Source organism: Haliotis rubra, unplaced genomic scaffold, assembly GCF_003918875.1.
Source record: "Haliotis rubra isolate DU_JTF1 unplaced genomic scaffold, ASM391887v1 Scf147, whole genome shotgun sequence".
Lineage (NCBI taxonomy): Eukaryota > Metazoa > Mollusca > Gastropoda > Lepetellida > Haliotidae > Haliotis > Haliotis rubra.
The window spans coordinates 471,352-488,172 of record NW_025765414.1 but is presented as its reverse complement, the minus strand read 5'-3'; the positions used below and the strand labels follow the sequence as shown (position 1 = coordinate 488,172).

At 38.8% G+C, this 16,821-nt stretch overlaps 2 long non-coding RNA genes across 2 annotated transcripts; both read left to right on the top strand.

Annotated features, from left to right (window-relative positions):
• The first annotated feature begins 244 nt into the window (after positions 1-244).
• Positions 245-1,858, top strand: LOC124269742. The gene is made up of 2 exons (XR_006896598.1): positions 245-392; positions 972-1,858. It is a non-coding gene; the product is annotated as an uncharacterized LOC124269742 (long non-coding RNA).
• A 13,198-nt stretch (positions 1,859-15,056) lies between these two features.
• Positions 15,057-15,726, top strand: LOC124269741. The gene is made up of 3 exons (XR_006896597.1): positions 15,057-15,074; positions 15,317-15,417; positions 15,667-15,726. It is a non-coding gene; the product is annotated as an uncharacterized LOC124269741 (long non-coding RNA).
• Positions 15,727-16,821: the final 1,095 nt, after the last annotated feature.

Here is a 16,821-nt window from a genome sequence, read left to right as displayed (position 1 = left end):
TATATTCCAAATGTTGTATTTCGCAATTATGAATTGAGAATATTTTTTTTTTTCACTGTTGGTTTCAAACAGATATGGGTTATTAACGTAAAATGTATATAGAATCATTACAAAAATCTTTATGGCGAAACATTTGCCTTTAGATGTTAGTATTCCTTTCAAAAAATAGTTTACAGCAAACTCTGTTTGTGGTTCGATTTTAGAAATTGAATACCATATTTATATGTATCTTTAAACTCCCTTCACAGACACAGCGGAATCGCTTCGCGTGCACTTTTGGGTCTATCGGAAGAGTGTAACTTAGAGTATTGAATGGAAAAGGGTCTCCAGAAAGTCTAACATCTCAACAACAAAACATTTGCCTGTCTTTCTCGGAGCACCACATCATTCTGGTAACTATTTCAAGTTGAATTTTTGGCCTTCTGTGTATATAGACATTGAAGGCTGGATATATGATCGGTATATGGTCTCGGGACAGCCAGGTGTTCGAGAATGGATGGAGACGGCACAGCACAGGTTAATGAATAAATAACTTTGTCTGTGAACGTGCTTCTCTAACACCTGGCTGTCCCTTTCTCTGCGCTCCTCCCTCGTAACAAACAGTGAACTGTGTCAATATTTTAATGATAGTTTGTTAAACAACTTTATTATTTTTAGGACAAAAATTCTGCAAAAACCTCACAGAGTGGGTAGGATGTTTTGATTATGATCAGCGTTTCATTGAGTATGTTATGTTTATTAGTTTTCGAGTTAGATTGCAATTCATCAGTCCGCTTTTGAGCCAAACGGACTATACCTGCACCCCTGAGTCTGAAGTATGGATTATCTGTCAACATGATCAACAAGATTTAGAATTTAGAAAATTTATTCACAAGAGACTGATATTTCACAATTACTCATTACACATAGGTTTGGTGTACTTGTAGAACAATTTATGATTTTCACCTAACAGAAGCATCTTCTTTCTTCAGGGACATATCAACAGCTGACCTAAGTAATATTCTGACATGGAAGGCGAGTTCAATGTGGAGAAGTTCCGTGATCCTGACGAGACTCAAGCAACATGGCGCCTCAGAAAAGCATTCCTTGAAACCCACCATGACAAATTTCCTACTGATCGACTTGTGTGTTTGGCCAAGTGTTTTATCAATGTAGAAGTTGATGGCTGCAAGTACCCAAATCAAGTGATGATACAGCTTGCTGAACTCAAAAGGGGAACTGGATCTTGACCAGTGAAAAGACAGATGAACCTGTAAATGTTGATCAATGATTGATTTCAGTAAAACAACAAAATGCAACACAGAGTGTCTTGTGAAAACTGGCATATGGCTGGTTTAACTCTAAAAGATTGGAAGATATGTCATACACATGTTTGGCCATGTTTAACTGAAATATTATCGTTTTGTCAAATGTCTCCTTTTCATAAATGTCCATCTCATCTTCGAGGCTTAAATTGTGTTTTTAAAGCTTGACGAAATTTTATTACCATTTATATCTCCATCATCATGCTCATCTATTCAACTCATTATGGCACATGCTTAGCTAACATTCTGTCGATGTGATTGTGTTATGTGCATATTGATCAATACACAGAAAACAGTTACACTTAATTCTGAAAATGGGAAATCTAGATTTCACAAGAAGAAAAATGTGCAGTTTTGTTTTTACCATGTCATATCTGAAGCAACGTAGTTTTATCAGTCCGCCCGAGATCCTACAAAACATCCAAGTATTTGTAACAAAATTACTTCTTCTCATCTCATTTACATATTTAGAATGCTGATGTTATGTTTTCTTGTCAGTATCCTTTAAACTTGATTTTACTTGGTGCTCATAAAAATACAATTAATCATAATGACCATGTTGGTTTGTTTTGTTGTTGAACGCTGCACTCAGCAATATTAAATCTACTGGTACACGACAGCCACAATGACCAAGGGAAATATATATCCTACTGCCCATGATGATATTTAACACCTAACAGAGATGCCATCTATTTTGTTTTATCATTTTTTAAGTATTATTATTTCCCATCTGCATGTTGTACACCACATTTCAGAACAAATGAAATTATTTCATGTTGCAATGTAGAATTCTTGCATGCATGTTATACACCACTTTTCAACAGATACACGTTACACTTTACAATGAAGGAATCCTGTAAGGTTCTTGCATGCATGTTATACACCACTTTTCAACAGATACACGTTACACTTTACAATGAAGGAATCCTGTAAAGTTCTTGCATGCACGTTATACACCACTTTTCAACAGATACATGTTACTGTTTACAATGAAGGAATCCTGTAAGGTTCTTGCATGCATGTTATACACCACTTTTCAACAGATACACGTTACACTTTACAATGAAGGAATCCTGTAAGGTTCTTGCATGCATGTTATACACCACTTTTCAACAGATACATGTTACACTTTACAATGAAGGAATCCTGTAAAGTTCTTGCATGCACGGGCGGTGGGGTAGCCTAGTGGTTGAAGCGTTTGCTCGTCATGCCGAAGATCCGGGTTCGATTCCCCACGTTGGGTACAATGTGTGAAGTCCATTTCTGGTGTCCCCCACCGTGATATTGCTGGAATATTGCTAAAAGCGGCGTCAAACTAAACTCAGTCAGTCAGTCTTACATGCATGTTATACATGTTATACAACACTTTTCAACAGATACACGTTACACTTTATAATGTAGGAATAGTGCAAAGTTACAATGATCATGAATAATTTTGATGGCATAGCCGATATACGATTGAAAACGCTGTACATTTTTAAAAATTAAATGTTGAGTTATGTATATGCTACAGTTATATATATGTAGTGACTGTTTATATTGTGTCTCTTAGTGTCTGCACCAGGTCTTTGTGGAATGTTGCTAAACGATTGCGTGAACGACTATGAGTGAGATTTGGAAGTGACCAACTCCTTGTGACATTGTTCATTGTGTAGTTGTTGAAACGTGATCACGTAGGACTCGCACACTTCATGTTAATGTTGGTAAAAATCATATAAACATATATATATAAATGATTGTCATAAAGATACATCAGGGATCCATGATGGAGGAAAGGAGGAGCCCTCTATTTTATGCTGAAACTGGTTGGCCACGAGGACATTCCTGACTTTTACGAGTCCCTGACTAGCAGACCTGCGTTAATTTCACACCCTGGTATCTGTCTGATGCAAGTGTAGACTAAAATAAAGTACTGTTTGGAAATGTTGATTCTCACATCCCTTGTTTTGGGTGTCATGTCAGAAACAGCTCTTTATCAGTTTGCCGTGTCACATTGGTTGAAAAGAATGGCTAGTATTTGATGCCTGTGAAGTGTTTGGAAGTTAAGTGAGACCTCCAATTCGTCTTTGCGTAATTCGTTTGGATAACTGAAAATCCGGATATCTGGATTTCTGTCATCCATGCTGCGGTAACGAGCATACACTTCTGGTTTAAAATCACGTCCAAAACAGTGTGATCATTTTGATTTGCCGATCACAATCTACTCAGTGTCAGATAAGCCTACTAATCACCACCAATACCCTGCTGAGGGTCTATTCCCATTTGTGAGAACTCCCAATTGTGAGACTCCCAGTTATGAGACAGTGGAGTAGGTAATTAGCAAAGAAAACATACCATACTCCCCTGTCTGACAGAAAGGATTAACCCTAGCTAATTACTGATTTGCTAACTAACTGAATCTTGTGGAAGTCTTAATGAAACTTTAAAGATAAATTGATTAACATACACTTTGTGTAGGTAACTTCGTCATCTTTGAAGAGAAATTAAGTTACCTACTCAGATTTACATCCTTCTCGGAAACTACAAGCTATAGTTTAAGAAATAACTCTGAAATACAAGTTTACAGTCGAACTGCCTCTTATACCAAATCCTTTTTACCCGACACTACCTGGATACAATTTTGAACGGAAACTACGAATTTACTCCTTGTGTAAACCAGAAAATAGTTGAATCTGTCCACGATTATATCATCAAGACACAACGCTCTCAGGAAAATACTTAAATTAACTCAACAACCTTCTCATGATTGATTTATATTCCTACAATTGCTTGTAAGAGACACACAACTGTAACTCTCTTATTATGACTACTTGGAGAATAGTTGTACTTGATGTATACTTAAAAATATATTTATGAAATAGTCAATATCGATGACGTCACATCCTCCTTTTCATTTAGTAATTAATGGGAGTGGTGTTAACATAAGCAGTAATCATTGCTCATCAATCCCAATTCATTTTCATAAATAATAATAAAATATGTTTAAACCAAAATGACTTTCAAACTTCATAATAGTTTATTTCTTCTGTGTAAATAGAATCTTTGATAATCTATTTCATTAATCTACTCATTAATGACTCCTGTGGGTACTCTTCAACAACTGGGCTGATCCCACTTTCATTGTAGGGATGTGGAAACACCACCTATGTGCACTGAACCATTAATTATTGTGTCTCACAAATGGGAGGACACCCTGCTGAGCGGTCAGTAATCCGATTAGCAGACCTTGTCTTGTGTCAAGACACGTAGGACTCTCACGCTTCATGTTAATGTTGGAAAAATCATTTTATATTGGTTAATGTTGGTGGTTTCTCAGTCAAACCAGTGTCTGATAGTTTCACCTGTTGTTTCCAAAGTTGAAACATGAAGATAGCCCAGAAATCAGTTTTTACGTAATTAAATCATGAAATAAGTAAATAACCACATCTAATCTATATAGGAACTAGTCAAATTTCTCAGAAATGTGAATGCATGAGGCATTTTTGAGTAAAAGCAAGCAAACAACATTTTCTGGGGTAGTTTTTCGTGCTGAATACGAATCTGTTGTTTGCTAAGCTCAAAAATGCCTAATTAGGTCACAAATTAGGTTCAAAGGTCAATGAGTGCAAAATTAATTTTTTTTTAAAAAGTGTTTTATTTATCATTCTCCATCCATACCATGAACTCAGTTTACAATATATTGATTAATAATGCTACCACAGGATTTCAAAATGTTGGATTTCATGGAAATACTGAAGAAAAAAATTCGTATTTTTGCAAATATCTCCCTTATGGAGCGACTTTTAGTATTTGCGTGAAGAGCTACTTTTTACAAGCATTTTTGCTCAAAATGCAAAGCAAGGCTGAATCTTTTCCTTTTGTAGACAGAATTATATTCCAGGCAAACTGTTTAGGTCACAAAAATCGCATATTAAGCGCATAATTACTTCAAAGGTTAATGAGTGTGACAGGATGCGATAGGCATTTTTACATGTATGCTACACGAATGCGTTTATACTGCTTCACATGCATGTCAAATGAAACTGCTTTCATTCATGCAGTGAGTTTGATTAATGATTTTAGCAACATAATTACCCACAGAACAGTTCAGGAAATCACAGGAACAGGTGGGAACCCTATCCGATAATGTGTCAAATACATAGTATGAAGATGAAGGCGAAAGTGGAACATAAATGCATACAATCTGTGTTATGTGCTATGACTGAAGGATCGAGGCTGTACTAAAAGACTTTGCTATCACATGTTTGGTTTTAGGAATCTTTGTGCCGGAGGATTTTGTTAGTTGACGCACTGCACTGGTACTTTTTATTCAAAAGGTGCAGTGTGTGTGTACCAGGAGAGGTCATCAGTGGCGGTATATACGTAGCACTGGTGTAGATTTGTTTCTATTCACAGGCCAAGGTTTCTCATTTGAGCTGTGTATCATATGTCAGGAAACCAGTCAGTCTAAAAATACCATCTACAACCAGACAGAACTGGGCATCTAATCCATTTTTGAGGCCACCCAGTTCAGGCACAAATTGAAACATTGCAAAGTTCGGTCATCTGTAGACAGGCTTTCGTTCCTCTTTGAAGAATCTCCTGACGGCAACCCTAATCTAAAATGGCACAAACTCTGTTATTCAGCATACACACATTAAGGAAAAATAAATGTAAGGCTTGCCAAGGATCAGTCCAATGCTTCACAAGGAAATGAGCAGACTGGTGTTTCAGATGAATGATACCGCTTTTTACGCAGGGGTCCTTCAACAGTGAGCTTGACGTTGTGTATATTCTGTCACAGCTCCGAAAGCAAGCAGAAGACGAGCCATGTTTCTACCATAATAATACATTCTAGAGTGTGCACAAATGCAAAATATGCACTCAATGTGTTTGAACGTATTACAGACGTGAATGATTTAATAGCAGCCGAATCATGCTATCACATCTAAGTTAATTTCTGTGGGATGCCAAAAGGGCAGAAACTGACAGCAAATGAGCTGATATAGCCATGGCTTGGTTGTGTCAGGAGTTACGTCACCGTGCAGAGAATGGATACATATTGGAATTGTCTGCTGTGTTCATGAGGTACAAAGAATTAACCAATGAGTCAGACTCTATCATCCCATCATCATATCATCCCATCAAAAAGTGCGTTGGGGTCACTTATGAATTTGTTGTTCATGTCACTGGAGCACGTTGCTCTGAGACTCTGCAGTGATATGTCAGATCAGGGATTCAAATTTTGTGACGTGAGTGAAGAAGTAGAGTTGGCCAGTGTACCTCCTTCTGAAGAACGTGAAATAGGCGTGCATCTGATGTTGAACGGATTAAGAACACAGGCGTTCGTAGTATGGGGCAAGACATGGTCTACAGTGTTTGCGGGGACAAGGAAGCACCATCTAAACATGTTGGTATTGGTATGACCCTTCACCAATCAACATGCACAGTCAAGAAGTAGAGCTATACCATACAGAATGCTTGGCACACCATCAGTTATACCCGGGTTCTCCAAGCACTAGATCCACACACTGGGGCAGTGTTTGCAAAGAACTTGGTCTTTGGGAGCTTTTCTTTTTCTTTTTTTCTTGGGGGCAGGACACACTTTTTGTGAGAACATCAAGCAAGATGGATTGGTACCTTGGTGCGAAGTGCCCTGTACTTCTAACCCTTGTGTTCTTAACCCGTTCAACATCAGATGCACCTATTTCACCTTCTTCAAACTCATTATAAACATGACTTTGGCCACCAGAAGCATGTACACTGGCCTACTCTGCTTCATCACTCACGTCACAATATGTGACATGATATTTACAGAAATTTACTTAGACAGTCAATATGATAGCATGCTTCGGCTGCTATTAAATCATTCACGTCTACAATACGTACAAAGGCCTTGTGTACATACATGTATTTTCAATTTGTGTAAAGCAGTGCATCAACTAACAAAATCCTCCGGCACAAAGATTCCTAAAACCAAACATGTGATAGCAAAGTCTTTTAGTACAGCCTCGATCCTTCAGTCATAGCACATGGCTTGTATGCATTTATGTTCCACTTTCGCCTTCATCTTCATACTATGTATTTGACACATTATAATAATAATAGTAATAATAGGGGATTTCTAACGTGCATATATCCATACTGAAGTATGCTCAGAGTTCAGCAAAGTTGGAAAGACATCAGGAAAAGGTGAGTTTTCAGTTTTGATCGGAAGCTAGAGAAGTCACTGGTATTCCGGAGAGAGAGGGAAGATCATTCCAAGCTGTTGAAGCTGTTTAGGCGAATGATCTGCTGCCGTAGCGAACACTGTTTGCTCTAGGAACAAGCAGAAGGTTTTTATCCTGAGAACGAAGGGATCTAGCTGGTTTATATGGCATAAGAAGATTGGAGAGATAAGCAGGAGCGCATCCAGACGGGAAGCGGTAGGTGAGGCAGATGAGTTTAAAGCGGATCCGGTTCTCGTTTGGAAGCCAATGAAGAGATTGAAGAATGGGAGAGACGTGTTCAAACTTCTTCGATCTAGTCGCGACATGTGCCGCAGCATTTTGGATTCGTTTAAGTCTCTGGATTTGTGATTTGTTTGCACCGGCTAGGAGAGAGTTACAACAGTCCAGGCAGGCCATTACATGGCATAAGGTGAGAGTTTTTGCCGAATCTATAGTCAGGTATTGCCTAATGGAACTGATATTGCGTAGAGCTGCAAAACAGATCCTAGAGAGATGTGGTATGTGATCATCCAAAGAGAGGTCGGAGTCAAGGATGACACCAAGATCTCTTACTTTCTGTGAATACTTTCTCCATCAAAATCAAGAGCATTCAATGAGCACTGGGAGCAACGTTTTGCAGGACCCAGTAGAATGCACTCTGTCTTTGAACTGTTCAATTTCAGCATGTAGTCAAACATCCAGCTCTTGGTTTCCTCACAGCACTGTTGTAGGTCATTCAAGGCGGGTGTTGCTTGATCCATAGTGGGTAGGAAGACTTTGTACATTTTAGGAATCATCAGCAAAGTGATGGCGATCAACATGGTGGGCTTCCATGATTTTCCCAAGATCTTTGATGTAAAGACTGAACAAGACCGGACCTAAGACCGATCCTTGTGGGACACCACAAAATAGATGAGCTGGATTAGAGTAATGATCCTCTATCAGTACTTGCTGGTGACGGGACGACAGATAAGACTTGAACCAGCATAGAGGTGTGCCATCAATGCCATTATCAGATAGGGTTCCCACCTGTTCCTGTGATTTCCTGAACTGTTCTGTGGGTAATTATGTTGCTAAAATCATTAATCAAACTCACTGCATGAATGAAAGCAGTTTCATTTGACATGCATGTGAAGCAGTATAAAAGCATTCGTGTAGCATACATGTAAAAATGCCTATCGCATCCTGTCACACTCATTAACCTTTGAAGTAATTATGCGCTTAATATGCGACTTTTGTGACCTAAACAGTTTGCCTGGAATATAATTCTGTCAACAAAAGGAAAAGATTCAGCCTTGCTTTGCATTTTGAGCAAAAATGCTTGTAAGAAGTAGCTCTTCACGCAAAAACTAAAAGTCGCTCCATAAGGGAGATATTTGCAAAAATACGAAATATTTCCTTCAGCATTTCCATGAAATCCAACATTTTGAAATCCTGTGGTAACATTATTAATCAATATATTGTAAACTGAGTTCATTGTATGGATGGAGAATGATTAATAAAACACTTTTTAAAAAATTGAATTTTGCACTCATTGACCTTTGAACCTAATTTGTGACCTAATTAGGCATTTTTGAGCTTAGCAAACAACAGATTCGTATTCAGCACGAAAAACTACCCCAGAAAATGTTGCTTGCTTTTACTCAAAAATGCCTCATGCATCCTTAAAATCCACATTTCTTAGAAATTTGACTAGTCTAAGATATGCAGCAGAAACAATGACAGCCCCACAAACAAGTCGGCAGACACTGGAAAGTCTGAGAGGTAGCCAAGTGGTTAAAGCGTTCACTTGTCATGCCAAAGACCCAGGTTCTATTCCCCAAATGGGTACAGTGAGTGTAAGTCTAGATTTTGTCAGTCAAATGTCTTAATTAAGTCAACCCTTGTTTTTATACGCTTCACAACGAGTTGGTTTCTTGAGGGCTGTACCTATATCAGAGTGAAGTGAGGGCGATCTGATGTCTAGAACGACCTGACACGTCAAGTACTTCTTCAGTGAGGACAGAATACCTCAGAAAACAGAAAACATCAACTTACTCTCTGCTTCCAACAATGATTCCTGGATTCAATAATAGAAAATTGGGAATGATGACACTAACGACTTACCAATACATCAGTGAATTCATAATATTCTTGGATGATATTATCGATTTGTCTGTATCCATTGCTAGTTTAATCCCATATTGTTCTCACACATATTTCATTTTGAAGCATTGATGTAAAATTCAACTATGAAACCAGATATTCAGGAAATTTCAAGCCTTTCTAGTAGTGTTGATGTCCTATGAAGTCTAGAAATTCATGCCAAAATGTCTGTGAAATAGTTATTGTAATGTGTTGTATTTAGGAGATAAACATCATGTGTTGGCCAATTTCCGGGTGTTATTGATTTGAAGCATATGGAATATTCCATTTGAAACCTCCAGCAGCCGGAGGTTTCAAATGGAATATTCCCGTGCTTCAATTACTCAGTAACACCCGGAAATTGGCCAACACATGATGTTTATCGACATTGTAAACACAAAAGTAAACCGAAAGGTCTACACACGTTTTTGTGTCTGTACTCATTGACATCGTGTACGGGTACAGCAGAGAAATGTCATCAGCCGGCCGTTTCGGCTGTCTCCCATGGTAGCATCTGGAACTGCTCATTTGTGACGTCATTCAGACTTTACGTCACAATATGATTTGAATGACGTCATCACAGCTGACGACGTAACAATACAATGGTGTGAGCGATGTTTGTATGTATTAATTCACAGCGAATTTCCGGGAATCGAATACCATTTGATCACATTTTTCAACCAATCAGATGAAAAAAACACTGTGACTTTTGGTTTACAATGGTAGATATCAATAAAATTCACCTTATTGCCCAATTTTGTATTGGTTAGAAGGTTCATGGGTTGTGGATCAATTAATACCTGCATTCCTATTACAAGACCTGCATTCTTATTACAGGACCCACATTCCTATGAGAGGACCTGCATTCTTTTTACAGGACCCACATTCCTATTAGAAGACACACATTCCTATTACAAGACCTGCATTCTTATAACAGGACCCACATTCCTATGAGAGGACCTGCATTATTTTTACAGGACCCACATTCCTATTAGAAGACACACATTCCTATTACAAGAACTGCCTTCTTATTAGAGGACCCACATTCCTATCAGAAGACCTGCATTCTTTTTACAGGACCTACATTCCTATTAGAAGACACACATTCCTATTACAAGACCTGCATTCTTATTACAGGACCCACATTCCTATCAGAAGACCTGCATTCTTTTTACAGGACCTACATTCCTATTAGAAGACACACATTCCTATTACAAAACCTGCATTCTTATTACAGGACCCACATTCCTATTACAAGACCTGCATTCTTTTTACAGGACCCACATTCCTATTAGAAGACACATTCCTATTACAAGACCTGCATTCTTATTACAGGACCCACATTCCTATTACAAGACCTGCATTCTTTTTACAGGACCTACATTCCTATCAGAAGACCCACATTCCTGTTAGAAGACCTGCATTCCTGTTAGAAGACCTGCATTCCTATCAAAGGAACTGCAATCCTGGTACAGGACCCACATTCCTACTACAGCACATGCAATTGCATTCTTATCAGAAGACCTGCATTCCTATTTCGGGACAGCCAGTGGTACAACCAGGGTGTCTGCAATGGAGTGAAGACAAACGAAGCAGTATAATTGAGACGTTTATTCATTTCAGCATACCCATCTGAAGTAAGTGACAGATTGATGAACTGCTGATTGGTGGTGGAATAAGTAGAAAACATCATCACATTCACAGTAACAGAAAACATTCAAAATAGAAACAGGTATTAAAGCTCAGATGACCATGACAGTCATGTCAATAAAGAACAGATGTAAGCCAGACAACTGAAAGAGCTGAAGGAAATATATTTCTGTTACACATTTTTCATGTCTATCATGGATGAAGAATTCCCACTGTGACACAAGGATATTTAAATACAAGTAAAAAATATCCTTCCTTTCCTGAACTGTTTGTGTAAACATAATTCATTTTGTGATCATGTTGAAAAAATTCTATAAATAGATGCTAACAAGTTTGGGAGAGCACCTCTGTTCAATACCAGGTATCTCAACTCCAATATGGACACTATATAAGAAATGTCATGTAAACTATTTTTAGTTGATAGCCCCTTTTTAATTGCACTTTAGTTTAACACCTATCAATACGAAGGTTAGCAAGTTCGGACACCAAATAGATAACAGGAAGAAAGAAACCACCCAAAATTTTTAAACATCATGACTGACAATGTGTAAATTCATTCATTTTATGATCCTCCAATAGCCAGTAAATATACTGATGGAAACAAATAAGGGAACAAATTATAGTACAAGAGTTTGTATATTTTCCAAATATTGCACTGTGGGTCAAAATCTAAAAATAAATACCTACTATTTTCATGTGTTACCTTATTTGTTTCCATCAGTATATTTCCTAATCTAGCCATTACGATTCAGCATGTTGCTCATAACTGGCTAGAACTTCTACAATGCCAGTTACTATGCATGCAAATATCTCCTGAAAGACAAATCAGTCCTTTAGTTTTTGTATTGCATGAAAAGATCATGCATACATCATGCACATAGAGTATAGTCTTGTATGAAAATACCACAGATGAACCTTGTAAGATAACAAAAATTACAGACTGTACTGAAATGACAAGGGAAAACATTGAAATACAAGTCTATATACAAGTATTTACATTCACATTTAAATCTGGAAAACTAATTCCGAGAACTTGATACAGGCACGCCACAACCTACATTTGAAACAGTTCTCACCACATTGTTTTGCAGCTCCTGAAAACTGAGATGAACTATGATTCAAGCATGAGTGAGTGAGTTTGGTTTTATGCCACTTTAGCAATATTCCAGCAATATCATGGCGAGGGGACACCAGAAATGGGCTTCACACATTGTACCCATGTGGGGAATTGAACACGGGTCTTCGGCATGAAGAGCGAACGCTTTAACCACTTGGCTACCCCACCACCACCCCAAGCATGACTTAAGTAATATGTGATTGTAACTGGTTTAATAAAAGTCAGTCTCAGATATGTAATCAAGTTTTACTGGACTCAGATATTCCGTTTCACAACTGTACGCTTTACGTTAATACCCTATTTTTGTTTGACCATCAATATGGCGGACACCAAATTACCAATACAATGGATTACAGCGATTTTGATGTGAGAAATTACACATCTGTTTGTAAAGATGGCTCTGATAATGCGCTGGAATCGTTACTTAATGAGTCAAATTGCAGAAACATTATATAAATAAATTACTTCACAAACAGAAAATAATATTCAGTCAACAAGCCTGGTCACTAAAATCAAGTCTCTAAATGGTCTCTTATAGGATATTTATATAGCGCACATATCTAGGCGACTAGTGCTTGCTCAAGGCGCTGATATCGGACTCCTTATCAGATATAGAACACCTCTACTCTTCAATAATCGGATATCCATGACTGTAGCGCGGTCATACAACCACACAAGCACGGTCGGTTTTAAAATATACTCAACCAAAAAAGTTAAGGGACACCCCAATATTCAATATTTAAGCAATATATGGATCATAATATGAACTGTTAAATACTTTAATATGTCGCTTTTAGAGATATTCCAACAACATCACAGCGGTGGACACCAGAATGGGCTTCACACATTGTACTTGTGTGGGGAATTGAACCTGGGTCTTCAGCGTGACGAACAAACGCTTTAACCACTAGGCTACCCCACAGCCCCTCACAAGAATGGCTATGGTGCTGACAAACCTAGAGACATAATCAAGGTTGCCGATTGCTGTTTGCTATTTCCGGCTCTGTTCTCAATCCCCTGCATTAATACAACCCCTCACAAAAACAAATTTGAACCAAAAAGGTAAATAATCTTGTATAGTGATGTTTAATTGACATCTTCACTAACAAAGTTCTTTTCTCTTGTCTTCATCAGGAAAAAGTACAACCTTCAGATAAGCCAACCCCTTTCTACAGAATGCTTCTTGGGGTCCTCAAAATTCGACTTATCCTATGGGGTCATTTGAACCACAGTTTTCTGGAGTTCCAAAGATGCAGCTTTGCAATGTGAATTCCATTGTTGAATAGGACATCACTAATGACTGAATGAAGATGAATGGACTTGTCCCTGATATATTCTTTAGGAAGTATGCAGGTCTTCCTGATTGAGTGAGTGAGTGAGTGAGCCTTTTAGCAATATTCCAGCAATATCACTGTGGGAGACACCAGAAATGGGCTTCACTTGTACCCTTGTGGGGAACTGAACCCAAGACTTCGGCATGACGAGCAATGCTTTAACCACTTGGCTACCCCACCACTCCAGAGGATGATACTTATAAGTGAACTCTGGAGAGTGAATTCCAGTGAACTGAAATGTTCTGAAGGCCACAAGATAGAGATATATTTTGCAAAAGATGGTAATCTAAACAAAATACATTACAGTCAGTGGGCGAAATAGTTTCCAAATTTTGCTAGCCAGTCGGGCCAGCTATGCCTGAAAGTTACTAGCCCACAAAATAATTCACTTGCCTGAAATTAGGATGTAGAAACTATACAAAAGCTAACAAAAAATAGATGAGAATAAGATATTGTAGGCTTGGCAAGGGTTTCATCATTAAGCTGCTAATATGATGAACATTTTTATCAGGCCATAATCTTGCATGATTTAAAGTGTATTATAACTTAGCAAGTCAGAGAGAGTGATATATTTACAAAATGACGCCATGAAAATTCACTAGGCAGTCGGGCCATTGACTGTGGAGATTTACTGGCCCACCTGAATTTTTACTAGTCACGGGCTAGCAGACCAGTGGCTATTTCGCACACTGATTACAGTGCTAAGTTGGGAATGTGTAATTGAACATCTTTCCAGTAGTTCTATATATAAAGTCAAGTTCCCTATGGTTCCAGGAAAGTGTGGTGGAAACAAAATAATGGTTATAAATGATGTGTAGGATTCTTCTCTCAGTTCATGAGTCCGATCAAACCATGTTTGATGTCATGTTTCATCCTGACCTTCAAACACATGGTCTACAGAATTGGACATGTCTGAAGTAGGCCACGCCAGGGAATTACAACGCACAAACTACGAGAACGGTTTCCTTGGTGACTGAACTTCACACAATTCTCAATACTTTGATTGTTCAAGGACTGAGGTTTTGATTTCTGGTGAACTCAAGGGATAGACTCATTGTCAGATCTTGTGATAGTTGTGTGTTCTGGTGAACTCAAGGGATAGACTCATTGTCAGATCTTGTGATAGTTGTGTGTTCTGGATGCCAACCATAAAGCAGTCACTTGCCAGGAAGGTGGCGTCTTGCCATCAAAGTGGTGCCTCCCATCATGAAGTTGGTGTTTTCTACCATTTAGGTAGAGTCCATATCATAAAGGTTGTGTTCTACCATGAAGGTGGTGTCCTATTACCATGAAAGTGGTGCCCTATGACCATGAAATTGGTGTTCTTCCCTGAAGGTAGTGTTCTAACCTGAAGGAGGTGTCCTATTACCATAAAAGCGGTGCCTTATGTTCATGAAATTGGTGTTCTTCCCTGAAGTCAGTGTTCAAACCTGAAGGAGGTGTCCTATTACCATGAAGGTGGTGCCTTATGACCATGAAATTGGTGTTCTTCCCTAAAGGTAGTGTTCTTCCTGAAGGAGGTGTCCTATTACCATGAAGGTGGTGCCCTATGACCATGAAATTGGTGTTCTTCCATGAAGATAGTGTTCAAACCTGAAGGTGTCCTATTACCATGAAGGTGGTGCCCTATGACCATGAAATTGGTGTTCTTCCCTGAAGGTAGTGTTCAAACCTGAAGGAGGTGTCCTATTACCATGAAGGTGGTGCCCTATGACCATGAAATTGGTGTTCTTCCTGAAGATAGTGGTAGGTGTCCTAAACCTGAAGGTGTCCTATTACCATGAAGGTGGTGCCCTATGACCATGAAATTGGTGTTCTTCCCTGAAAAGATAGTGTTCTAACCTGAAGGAGGTGTCCTATTACCATGAAGGTGGTGCCCTATGACCATGAAATTGGTGTTCTTCCCTAAAGATAGTGTTCAAACCTGAAGGTGTCCTATTACCATGAAGGTGGTGCCCTATGACCATGAAATTGGTGTTCTTCCCTGAAGGTAGTGTTCAAACCTGTAGGTGTCCTATTACCATGAAGGTGGTGCCCTATGACCATGAAATTGGTGTTCTTCCCTAAAGATAGTGTTCAAACCTGAAGGTGTCCTATTACCATGAAGGTGGTGCCCTATGACCATGAAATTGGTGTTCTTCCCTAAAGATAGTGTTCAAACCTGAAGGTGTCCTATTACCATGAAGGTGGTGCCCTATGACCATGAAATTGGTGTTCTTCCCTAAAGATAGTGTTCAAACCTGAAGGTGTCCTATTACCATGAAGGTGGTGCCCTATGACCATGAAATTGGTGTTCTTCCCTAAAGATAGTGTTCAAACCTGAAGGAGGTGTCCTATTACCATGAAGGTGGTGCCCTATGACCATGAAATTGGTGTTCTTCCCTAAAGGTAGTGTTCAAACCTGAAGGAGGTGTCCTATTACCATGAAGGTGGTGCCCTATGACCATGAAATTGGTGTTCTTCCCTAAAGATAGTGTTCAAACCTGAAGGTGTCCTATTACCATGAAGGTGGTGCCCTATGACCATGAAATTGGTGTTCTTCCCTAAAGGTAGTGTTCAAACCTGAAGGTGTCCTATTACCATGAAGATGGTGTCCTGCCATGAGGATGGCGTCACTTTATTACCATAAAGAAGGTGTCATACCATGAATATGGTGTCATTCTATTACCATGAACGTAGTGTCCTATGATCATGAATGTAGTGTCCCAACATACACATGGTGTCATTCTATTTCCATGAATGTGATGCCCTAACATGAAGGTAGTGTCCTATTACTTATGAAGGTGGTTCCCTTCCGTGGAGGTGGCGTCCTTCTAATACAACAAAGGTGGAGCCATACCACGAAAATGTCTTTACTCTCGTACCTATAATTCAAAGTCAACTTCACCTGATGGAAACAGAAAACACTGCAATGTTCGGTATCACAGTTTCCCTGATTATCTCAAAACAAATAATTTTTCAGAACAAGTGAGAGAATTACAAATCTTCAGCAATAATCCTTGCAGTGCACACTAGGAACCCATGTGATTCCTATTTGGAGAATGGAACCAGTTAGACTAAGTCTTCTGCATGACAAGCCACCCTTCAATATTTTGAAGTCTTTG